Source organism: Podarcis tiliguerta (assembly GCF_965153285.1).
Source record: "Podarcis tiliguerta genome assembly, chromosome: 6".
Lineage (NCBI taxonomy): Eukaryota > Metazoa > Chordata > Lepidosauria > Squamata > Lacertidae > Podarcis > Podarcis tiliguerta.
The window spans coordinates 54,711,622-54,724,131 of NC_139539.1; the positions used below are offsets into that span (position 1 = coordinate 54,711,622).

The following is a 12,510-nucleotide window of genomic DNA, read 5'->3' on the forward strand; positions in this document are numbered from 1 at the left end:
TGTTTGGGTAAGTAATTATTTCAAATTCTGAAAGGAAGACATAACAGCAGTATTAGATACAGACATATTTTTCCTTTATTTATTTAAAAATGCCAAGCCGCCACCCATCTGAAGCAGGTAAGGGATATGGATTCACACTGAACAGATGCAGCAGTTATATCTGTAGGGAAAACATAGCTGTTGCTTGCAGTTTGGCACCACACTGTATAGCATTTGGGAAATTTCTCATTTCAAGCTAAAGGCTGGTTTAAATTGGACTGGGAGATGCACAGGCCCCAAATATATATATAGACAAGAACAGGTTTTTGCAAACCAAAAGGCCCCACAGGCCTCTCTATCCACCAAGCCACACCCCTAATGGGCCTTACTCTAGGCCCTCAAGTGCTCTTACCAAGGCCAGAATGTGTTCTTCAACTATTATAATGCCTCTTTGCTGACTTGGATGGAGAAGGGAGAGAGATGTAGGCATGGCAGGAATGTAGCCCTCCCTACAAAGTTAAGAGTCACATCCCACCCCAACCACCACAGGCACACAGCCCCCAGAAGGTGGTTCATGAGGGAATGAGGCATTTTGGCTGAGAATGTTCCAAGCTCACCCATGTTCAAGAGGGTCATAAATGAACTTGGCCCACACTCCTCCTCTGGAATTTCCAGTGGCAAGGCAGAAGCATCTCCTCTCAGTTCTTTTAAGTAAGTTATATTTTCAGAGGTATTAGTTATGAAAACCTGCAGCTGGATCCACATGTCACATATTATTTACTTCGTATAGGGGTGGGGTGGAGAACGTTTTTCCTTCGCGGCCAACTTTCAGGGAGGTGCATGTTGGTGGTAAGGAGAGCGAGCCAGAGGCCAAAGTGGGTGGAACAGTATATGTGATTCTTATCCTCGTATGATAGATTGCATTCCAGTCAGTACCACATACTAGTGTGTGTCGTGTGTTGTGGCACCCTGGGTTGTCTTCAGTGATGGTCGGGGTGCTGCGGACAACACTAGCCTCTGTCCCTCTTTCCTTCCCTCTGATGCCCTCTCGCGTCTCTGCCTCTCAAAGGCTTGCACAGATGTTTGTTGCAACAGCCCTGGCTAGTACCCCAGGCGAACTGTCCCTTTGGGGCTGGCCAGGGGGTGCTTCCCAGGCCCCTGTGGGGCAGTGTGAGGAGGCACCTCTCTTTGGGACGGGGGGGAGGGTAGCTCAGAGACCAGGGGCAGCAGCAGCAGCTGCCCAGAGGGCTCCCAAGGAGAGGCTCTGCAGGTAAGGGGTGATGTAACTGGGCTCCTGAGCCCCACAGAGGTGCCGCAGAAGGAACGTTGTTGGTCAAGGGAGCCGTGGACCCCAAAAGATGAAAAACCTCTGCAATATACCATTGTCAAAACTGCTTCTGTCCCTTTTCAACAATTTAGTTCAGAGGCTATGTTTCAGCCTGCCATGTGGTTATTACTGCCTGTGGGGATATGGGAAAGATCTGTCATTTCACAGACTATTTTAGGCAACTCACCTTTACGTTGATGTAATTTTTGTCTTTCTATTTAAAGCTACCTTTGTGAAAACCATTCCCTACATTTTCTCCACCCAACCCCTCCAGTTGGCTTAAAATAAATGACTGTTTTCTATTTCCTTCCTAGATCTGTGAACATCAGAAACTTTGCCTGGAACTTTCTTTATTGAAAATTATATTCTAAAATAAGATCTATCTTTGACAAGGGTAGTCAAATGATGTGACCAAAAATCTCAGTGTCTTAAAACAGAAGCATCTGAAACATTTCCCCTGCTTTATAGATTAACTTGCATTTGCCTTAATTATTGACTGTTCCACTCATAATTTCCACCTTTTCTTTCTGCTATCCTAAGTCTTATTTATTAAACATGTCTCTTCTGTGTGCTCCCAGGAGCTCCATTCTCACTTCCTACAGATTCACTTTACTCTTGTGTATACTGTGCAGTTCTCTAAATACACTCAAACATCACAACTGAATTCTACAGCCGAAGAAGAACTAAGAATTGTGCACAGACTACAATTCTAGTTTCAATTTTTATTCACTGAAACTAAGAACATTCTTAACAGGGGTGAACCTACCATCAGGCAGCGTGAGATAGTTGTCTCTGGTGATGGGTGCTGTGGAGCAGTGTAGTCAGGAGACAGATATGTGTGTGCACATGCCTAGTAGCCTGATGCCCTCAAGAGGATGCTGGCCCATCACCCATTTCAAAATGAGCCTGAGCTGCCAGTCTGATCAGCTTCTTTATGTCAAATGAATGGGACGTGATCTTGTCCTTTGCCTCAGGCAGCAAAATGTCTTGGGCGGTTTTGGCTCTGAAACAAAGCACAGGGCAGTCCATCCAAATCTCCACCTCATTTCTCCTAATAGGAGGAAAAGCTTGATCTATCCGGGTTGAATTCCGTACTCTGGAGGAAAAGGATGCTGGCAGTGACCTTTGCAGGATCTTTAGCTCTGACTGTAGTTCATTTCCAGGCAGAATGATAGATGAGTTCAAGAATTGTGAGTGGCAGAACACAAGATTGTAGCCCTAGTGGACTGAGGTTTGAAAAGAGCTCTATTAGCCAGGGGCTCTTTCTCTTTTAAGTCATTTCAGAACTAGATTTGCCTCTGGCTTTCCAGTTTAGCAGTTAGAGGAGTAGTAAGCACACCACTTTTATATGTTGGTTGAATAGGACTCTTGACATTTTCCCTTAGGCACTGTTTCTGTTACAGGACTATCAACTTTTCTTCAAGTTCAAACGGCAACATTTCATGAGTCACTCATAAAATTCAGTGGGCTGTATCAAATGGTAGTTCATACTCAGAGCAGACCCACCAATATTCATGGACGTAACAAATTTAGGTCTATTAATTTCAATGGGTTTACTCTGAGTAGATCTTAGTTGGATACAACCCAAACCCTCCTCCAACTAGGGTTCCTCAGCGTACAACTACAGCACTAGTGCTTAACTATTATTTGTAGTTAAGCTCAAAAAGAGATGAGATTCATACTTCCCCATGCAATGCCCCAACTTTTCAGGTAACTTTATTTCATTATTTCCTTACACTTCTACACTGTTTAACACCAGCACCAAAGTGTTATCGGAAGCCTATATAATCATGCTCACCCAGAAATTCTCAGTGGGAAGGCTAATTTCCCCATTTCTCCTCACAGTAAGGCTACGCACCACAACCTGCATGGTCTGTCATGTGCAATCAGGGTATTGGATCAGGAGTGGAACTCACTCAAGTTATTCTGATTGTCTGAAAAGCCCTTTAAGACTTGGATACTTAAGAATAACTGCTCATTTAATAAATAAACTATAGGTGAAACCAATGGATATAGAGCAGATCCATCAGTCCTAATGTCAACATATTGCGGCTTATCCATTATGTTGAATGAAATTCATCCTGCACTGATTACAAAAATGATATCTCTGAAGCTTCATTTAAAATGAGCTCAACAAGGATCATTAGCTTGTTGGACTATGTTTACTCAATTTTATTTTTAATGAAACAACAGTCTTGTCTGAAATGAATCCTTTGCATCACAGGAAATGTGCTATAAAACACAAACCACTTCCACATCTGTTCTCACTCATTTAACATATTGGAGTGTCCTGATCTGATCTCATACTAGGCATCCTTTTATCAGGTGTTCACTTTTGAACTAAGCACTTTTGAACTAAGCACTTTTGAACTAAGCAGAAGAAATGTACTTCTGGAAAATAAATAGGAGATAGTGATAGAGGGTGAAAGAGAAAAAATAAGAAGCAGTAGGAAAAGAGGCAAGCCACTTGACTGTAGAAGAAAACCTCAAAGCAGTTAACAAAAAAAGATAAAGTGATAAAAATTATCACTAAAAAATAATAATTACAGCCATAATTTAAAACATACAAAAAGTTAAAACCCCAATAGAATAGACTAAAACAGAAAAATTGCAGCTGTTGAACAAGAGACTATGATTAAGATTGGAATACAACTGGAATAAATAAGATGTTGAAAGCAGGAAGAAAAAAAAGAATTACTGAACCTGTAATCCAGCAAGCGGGAGGTCACCCAAATTATATAATTGGATATTTGATTAATTGTTATTTGATTTGGTATTATGATTCGATATGCATATAATGAGGTCTGCTTTGGATTTTTTGTAATTGAAAACTAATTTTTTTTGGGGGGGGGGGGAGAATAGACTAAAACAGATTCATAACGTAGCTGCCAGGGTGCCAAAAAACACTCTCCTGATGCTACTCTCTGGACTTGGTCCAGAAGGTATGACTGCAGCCCGTTCCCATTCCCCAGAACCGGTCCAGGAGGCACTGGCAGAGGAAGAGGAGTGCGGGGGGAGTGCACTGCCCCCGGCAGCGCAATCCCAGTAGGGTGCCATTGCGGCTGCCCCTGCAGCCCGCGCTGGACACCACGCCCCTGCAGGCGGTGTGCCCCGCCCCGCACAACAGCCCCCCCCCTGGCTCTCCGCCCCCCCCCCCCCGATGTCGGAGCATGAAGCTCTGCCGCTGCCAGGAGGATACTATGGTTGGTGGTATTAAAAGCTGATAAGAGATCACGAAGCAGGAGCAAAGTCACACTCCCATTGTCACATCCTCTCCACAAACTTTGCTCCTCCAACTCTTCCATCCTCAGGTGCCTGTTCTCTTAAGTAACTCTGCTGTGTTCTCAGAGTAACTCCCAGTATTTCCCTTTATCCAAGGAACTCCAGTGTGACTTCCCTCTTCCATCAGTTCCCTTGTCCAAACCACCTTTTCTGGGAAGGCTATGGCTGAACTCCAGAGTCTCCATTCTCTAACTGTGGATTGGTGAGCAATGAATTATGACAGACTGACAATCAAAGATGTTAATTTCAAAAAAAGGACTGGATTCCTATAGGTGCTGATGTAAATATACAATAATAATACATGTATCTGTGTAAGTTAGCCTGTAGGGATACATGGATGTGTGTGTGTGTGTGTGTGTGTGCGCGTGCGTGTGTACACGCACACACACACACACCCCTACACAGACACATATGCATAATGTTATGTGAGAGTCCTCAGTGTAGACACTAACAGCAACAGCCTGCCATTTCTACCATTCTTAAGTCTTTTCATTTAATTCAAAAACACGTCTCTGGCTCTGACACTTTGGCAGCCACTTCAAAAACAGGAGCCAAATATTTGATATAATGAAGCCTGCTCATATTTACTTGTGATTATACAGCCTAGATCGAAAGCTCACAGGGTCTAGATTACATTATTCATCAGTTTTAAGTCCTGTGACACCTGACCTTTTCTCAAACACTACAAAACGCCTGCAGAGCCTGAAGGTCAAAAGACAAGTGCCAAGCTTCACAGTGGAGAACCCAGATGTAGAAAAGGCAAGGGTGGGGCAAGAAGTATAATGAAAAATTGAGATCAGAGCCAGTGGCCAGGTGACCTGAATAGCTGGGCATTTTATTTTGACACCACTTTTCCCATGGATGCAGCACTCACTCCTGTTAATTTTGGCCTATGACCCTATCTTCATTTTAGCCAAGTGGAGCTTGTAGTTCAAGAGAGAATCAAGCCAGCTGGGACAAGGTGGAAAGAGCTTATGCTCTCACCTGTACCCTTAGGTCTTCTTTCCAATCTCATGTGTTTTTCTAAATTTACCATCTGTTTTCAGTACCAGAGTTCAACTTTAGAACATATGAAGTAAGAATATTAATATTGCAACCACTGTATTGCTTTCAGTGCCTGCTAAAAACTTTTCTGTTTAGGCAAGTCTACTCAGGCATACAATTTTACTTTTAAGATTGTTCTTTTTATTGGTATTTTCTCATGAATATTTTGTATTATTTCACGTAAACTGTTCAGTGCTTTGTTTTCAAATTAAGTGATATATAAATCTTGTTAAATAAAATATATTAAAGTGCATCTTAGCAGGTGTGAAGTGTGCTGCTCTCACTTCTGAGTAATTCCAGCGAGACTTGAACCCCAACTTTTTTCTCTAGAAAATTAACCGTAGCTCAAAGCCAGCAATGTGCCAGAGGTACCAACATGGTGGATCTGAAACTGGACACATCCATGGCCTCATTTGGATGCTACACTAAACTATATTTTAGCATTGTACAAGCCCTGGTTTTTTCAGCTCCTTCAATATAACTAACTCCCTCCATCCAGCCCTGGTTCCCTGTAAGACAGACAAAGAGCAGCCTTCCTTCTTTCACCGTTCCGGATGAGCTACCCTTCCTAGCTTTTCATGTACCCCGGTTCCTCACAGCTCTCACAAAGCTGTGCTGAGGAACATCTGCCTGTATCACCTGCCCCTCCCCTCAAGCCTCCTGCCTTTGTGTGGTGAGTTGGGCACACAAACATGGAGCCTTTTAGTCTCATTATAAAATGCATTTGAAATGCATATTTAAGTCTCATTAAAGCATGCATTTCTAAATGTGTTTTATCCTAAAATGCTCATCTTGAGATACATGGTCATTTTGTGATTAGACGTGAACTTTCATAGATTTTTTTTTCACCATTACAGATTAATCTGGAAATGGGCTGGAGTGCCCTTATGAATGAACATAAACAACAGTGACATGGGCTAGAAAGACTAATATGTCCACTTTCTGGTAAGTGTGGTGTACGTGGGGAAAACCCTGAGGCGCTATCTAAAATTCCTACACAGACCTATCAACTGGCAACCAACACTGTGTCCTCGGAGGTGGGTGCTGAGCTGTGCTGAAGGCTGAAAAGACAATGTCTTGGGGCAGAAGAGCTCTTTAAAGCATCCCACTCAGCACCCTCTCCTAACTCAACAAGTTGGGCTTGCTCCTGCCCCTCGGGGATGTGCACAAAAGCACCACCCTATCTACCATAAAACTAGGGGTAGAGTAGGGGTTGGCAACATTTTTTGAGGCCGGTCCAGTCCACTCCCTGGCAGACCTCTTGGTGGGCCGGAGCATGCGCGCCCATGCGTGCACTCAAGCTATTTCCGGCACCTTTCCAGGATGGAGGAGCGCCTATGCGCATGTGCACATGCTATTTCTGGCGCTCTTCCAACCCAGAAGTCGGTTCCCGCGGCAAGAAGAAAATGGCACCGGGGGGGGGGAGCATGGAATCCCCACACCAATCCATGTAACGGCCGTGGGCTGGTTCAAGGAAGCTCATGGGCTGGAACCGCCCATAGGCCTTAGGTTGCCGATCTCTGGGGTAGAGGGAAGTGATGCCACAGACTTCTTAACTAGGATTTGTTGAAAGAAGCATGCTTCAAATGGTGGTTTATGAAGTTGGCTTGTTTTCCAAAGCCATAGATTAACGTGGTTAAGATGAAGGGTTGAGACACAATGATAACCTCTGGCTCATTGAAAATGGAAATGAAAGCTGCTGCTTCTTATGACCACCTGGGAGTGGGGTTTAAGGTGATGACACACGAGCCTGAAGCTCATTCATGTCAGACTAAATTATAAACGAGAGTTATGTCCAAACTGAACCTATAAGTCATCCCATGAAGGAATTCTTAGTTAGAAAGAGGAGCAGACCTGTCCCAAGAGTAGGAAGGCAAAGGTTAAAGCTACAAGAGATGTACCATGAGAAGCATTAAGCAAGATGGTAATGTGTCATGTAACACAGCAGGAGAAGGAACTTCTAAACCATCCTGTCATTGATAAATTATAAGTAGCACTTGGCTGTCCCCCCCCCCCCCAATGTTTTTTTCCAAATATGTTTTGTGGGACATTTTATTCTATTTTTTATAAAAAAACAGAATTGCAGCTCAACTATTAAGACTTTCCAGGAACCCCATGCTTTAAAATTTAATATTTTCCCTTTCCAGATTCTGTCAGTTTTCTTGTCCTGTTATCACAGCTAGGGGATTAGTGAGTAATTGGCTTAATGAGTTGTTTGTTCAGGGATGGGAGGGTGGATGGTGGATGGTGGGGTAGGAAGGCTTCAATTGCTGATTTCCAATTTCTTTATTTAAAAAAAGAAAGATGCAAGAAGCCCAGTATAATTTGGTTAATTATTGGATTCATTAGTCACCCTTTATCAGTAATGATTCCAGAGCAGCAATTAAACAGAAAATCCCCAGCCAATAAATTCATAACAGATCAGCCTCAGTCTCCTGTTAGGGAACTACTGGGCCCCACTGCTTCACACAGCAGAACCAGAGTGAAAATGGAAATCAAGGAAGAACACTACCTTGAGAACATAAAACCAGGATCAGATTATAAACTTAATCCCAGGAACGTAAGCCTTCAGAAAGAAATTCCTGGATTGAAGTTGCTTCAGTTTTGGAGATCCGAATCTGACCCTCTATTTCCACCCTGCAATCAATATCTTAAGGAAGCTAGTGTGACAGAAAAATCTTGCATCATTAAAAGTAATACCTCTTCATAAAAATAGTGATACATATTGCCCGTTGTTTCTGAACATGAATTCAATCATCTTTTGAAATAGGTATGCCTGAGCAAACTTCCCGGATTTTAATTTCAAAGGCAATATTACATGCTGTTTTCCACAAGTAATATAAGATATTTTCCCCAAATAATGTTCATGCACATTCCCTTTCGTGACTTCTATTAAAAATCCATTAGTCACCCACACACAAGTGAATAAAAATCCTACAGGCATCCTTAGTCTCAAGTTCATAAAGTGGGTAGGGGGAACACTCTGAAGATACTTATAAAAGGAGACTTAAAAATCATTTGGTATTGTTAACTACCATGACAACATAAAATGAATTATCATTCATTTACAGAACCATTTCCAATACATTCTTATTGGATTTGAAGGCACATTCAAAATATGATCTGAAGTCTTGAAATAACAACCCAACCTGGTAAATTAAGATGAATGTGCTTTTAAAACAGTTGGGACTACTCTGCTTATTCGTTTATTAAAAAAAGCAGAAATGCAGCTCCATCAGCAGTATAGCATAAGTGCTGTGTATTTCTGACCCCCTCAGATAAAGTAATGAGCTTTCTCCCCCATTGCTGCATGGGACCCCAATTTTTGAGAGGTGTGAGATTTTTGAGAGGTGTGAGTTTCCAGGAGTTCCAGGCGCTTGCCCAGGGTTCGTATTTCCTTTGGAGACTGTGGTGTCTTTATGGTCTATGGTTCATTTACACACATATATATACAACCTGAGCCTATGATGGAAGGACTGGCAGCATTAATACTCTGAGGGTCTTGCTTCCCCCAGAGCCACAGCCTGGATATGCCAGGTCTGCATCCTCTCTACCTCAGGCTCCATTCTCCCCTTGGTGGTCTAAGAAAAGTTGACATGAATCTCCCTGTGACTCTTCTTTGCTTACTATGAAAAGATACTCCCATAACTGTATCACAGATGCACATTTCATTTTCTAGCTATGAGTCACTGTCAGCTAGAGGTTGTGCAAGTGATAAGAAATTAGCATAGCTGAAAAACTGAGACATGAACAAAGGGTAGGTATAAGAGCTTCTGGTTCCAGAAGGGAGAAAAAGTGTTTGACAAGTGCAGCCCCAGGGATTTTCAGTAGTGACTGCAGTTCATTTGGAAGTGCAAACAACACGGTGTTTGACAGGAAAATCTGGCACAAGGAACAGTGCATTACAAAGCCTGCTCTACTTCTGATCCATAAGACTCCTTCTACAGTAGGTCCAAATTCATGAGATTTGCACAAGAGCAATGCTTGTAGGAGGCTCCTTTTAGATACCCCATGGTGAAGTGGTGGTAAATTTGCCTATTGATTCGTAGGGCTTGTTTGGGTGACTGTTTACTATAGCATGACAGCATGATGGTGTATTATGAAAGATGCAGAGAGTGAACCATTCTTCTTGCACATATTGATAAAAGGAGCTGGGTCAAATATGCATTCCCTGCTGTCGTCTGGGCAACCCCAGGATCTCCATACACACTGCCCAAGCTGGCACCTCAGAGAGATCAGTTCAGTGCTGCTAACGCAGGAGGAAGCAGTTATGACTTACTGGTCTCTGCAGTCACAGCAGACGCTGTGGTTCTTCAACGGTTTGTCTTCACCCCCAGAGGAGCACTCCATTGTCTCTCGAGACAGACAGATGCCAACAACCTTGACAAAGTTGCCACAGTATGTTAGACCATCAAATGTTGAAGGTGAGTGCCACTGTTTTGTTTCCAATCATGGCAGCGCTCTTCCCTGTTTCCAAGCATGGTCTAAAAGATACCTAATAGCAAAAAATCAGCAAATATTTGCAGCAAACAGAACCTTTGGGAGCAAACAGCTATATGAGGAGCCAATTTTCAGCAGGAAAACAGGGCAGGGAGGAAAGAGTCCACTCTCTGTGCCATGTAATACCAATCCAGAGTAGAGGGACCCCCCGGAGCCGCAAGTGCTTTCCATGAAAGTGCTTTAAAGTATGTGCTTAGTTTGATCCGACTGATAGACCTGGCATGGTTCAGACATTACTCATGAGGTGTTTATTTGGTATGAGACATGTAATATGCAGTTTGGACATAACTCTCATTTATAATTGAGTCACAGGATTCTGATGTATTAAACGAGGAGGGAAACGCCACCTTGAGCCTCCATCTATTGGAATAAAGATTAGCATCAGGGAAAAGGGAGGCAGCATCAATTTGGGGGTCGGCGAGAAGTTGAGAGTGAAGATCTGCATCTGGAGGGAGGGAGGGAACACTGGTAGTTGAGAGTAAAGCAGCAGCTTTGGCTTCTCGTTCTCGCCCTCTCTGGCCTCCGTGAAAAGAAGGAGGCTTTATTCTTGCACAGCAGCCCCGCCCCCCCCAGGCAAATAGGAGGCAGAACTGAAACCAACCTATGTATTGGGGGTCAGATCTATGTAGTTGGGCAGATCCTGCTGCCTGAGGCGGTCACCTAACACAGCCTCATGGGAGGGCTGGCCCTGGTCAGTACTGCAAAGATCAGTGTGTTTCTGGTTCACCTATTAATGTCACTTGCTCAAGAGGATCACTACAATGAGTCAATAAACGATGTGAAAGAAGTGTCCTAATAGGATCATATTCTGGTAACTAAGCACAATTACAATAATAATAACAACTACATGAAGATGAAGATAATGATAATGATTATACTCGGCCCAGCTAGGTTTCCCCAGCTAGTCTGGGTGGCTTCCAGCAGATTATAACAACATAATAAAACGTCAAACGTTAAAAACTTCCCAATACAGCGTTGCCTTCAGATGTCTTCTAAAAACTGTGTAGTTATTTATTGCCTTGACACCTGATGGGAGAGGTACAAAAAGATCACTGGGAATCTGAGCTCCCGTAACCACATCTTCCTCTAAATCTTCTCTCCAGTTTCAATGTATTAAAAACCTAGATCGTCTTACATTCTTAACTCATCTTGCATATTGATTTTATAACTATATAACCTCCTTAGTTCCTCTTATTTCAGTTGTATGGACATTCTATCATCTATGTACAGTATTACTCATTTTTCATACATCCAGCTTAGCAGCTGTGCGTCTCTTTAAGAGATGAATTGGTGCAAGCAGCAATTCTAGAGTAGTTCATGATGAATACTTTACAGCTGCAATAGAAATGGGAAACTCTCGAGTTTGAGAACAGATGATACATAATTATTTATTTTTGAATAAAAAATATATATTTCTAACCTTGCAGTATAAAATTAGGCACACTTGATTACAGAATCACAGCTACAGAATTTCTGTTTCATTCAGACAAAAATAGATTTTCATCCTTGCATCACTTTACGTGCTTCGCACCAATTGTTGTACATGCATGGAAAAAAAGTGTTAATATATTTTACATGTAGGCAGCTGCATCCAAATTGATTTTGGCAAAAGAAAGGAAAAAGAAACAGTCATCCAGCGTAATTTGTGGTTGTCAAGTTTCAATTTGCTTTAATTATCTCTACAAAAATAGGATGATGTTAGATATTTCTGGTAGCAGCTGTGCATGATTGCTGTGGAACTGTATCTCTCTACCATTCATGAAAATTATTAATATTGCCCATAAATCTAGTTAACTGAATATTTTTAATGGATATGACACAAGGCAGATTTTTTCCCCTCAAATCTGGATATATACCGTATTTTTCAGTGCATAAGACTAGGTTTTCCCCCTCCTAAAAAATAATGTCAATAAATAGGGGGCATCTTATACACGGATACATCTCCCCTCCCCATTTTCTTAAATCTGAGTCCCCCAAAATAGGGGGCATCTTATACATGGGGGCGTCTTATACATAGAAAAATGCTGTATTTTTCTTCTATGAGCATAAAATTTGAGGTTGAATGTTGATGTTGACTGCTGATTTTAAAAAATCTCTTGGAATGGCCTTTTTCACATGTAACACTAAACTATAGTTTATAAAACCATGGCTTAGTGCAATGTGTGAACCGAATCCAGCAGCTTATCTATGATTTATTACCTATGGTTAAATATAGCTCATTAACCAGGGTTTGTAGTTGGCTTACAAACCTTAGCTAACATTAACCATAGCTTAGCATTATGTGAGAACCCAACCTCTTCTTTAACTATAGCAAAGGAGCTGTCACCACCCAGAAGCTACAGAGGCATAAGCAAAGAGCTGCAAGTCATTCTGAAGGT

The 12,510-nt window shown here is 42.2% G+C and overlaps 1 protein-coding gene and 1 long non-coding RNA gene across 4 annotated transcripts in view; one reads left to right on the forward strand and one right to left on the reverse strand.

The window, feature by feature from the left end:
* Positions 1-12,510, reverse strand: part of RAB3B (RAB3B, member RAS oncogene family) — a 51,782-nt gene that overhangs the window by 23,641 nt on the left and 15,631 nt on the right. The gene's annotated exons all lie outside the window — the stretch shown is intronic.
* LOC310680497 lies at positions 49-8,695 on the forward strand. Its single transcript, XR_014512813.1, has 4 exons — positions 49-690; positions 4,685-4,790; positions 6,490-6,577; positions 8,075-8,695. It is a non-coding gene; the product is annotated as an uncharacterized lncRNA (long non-coding RNA).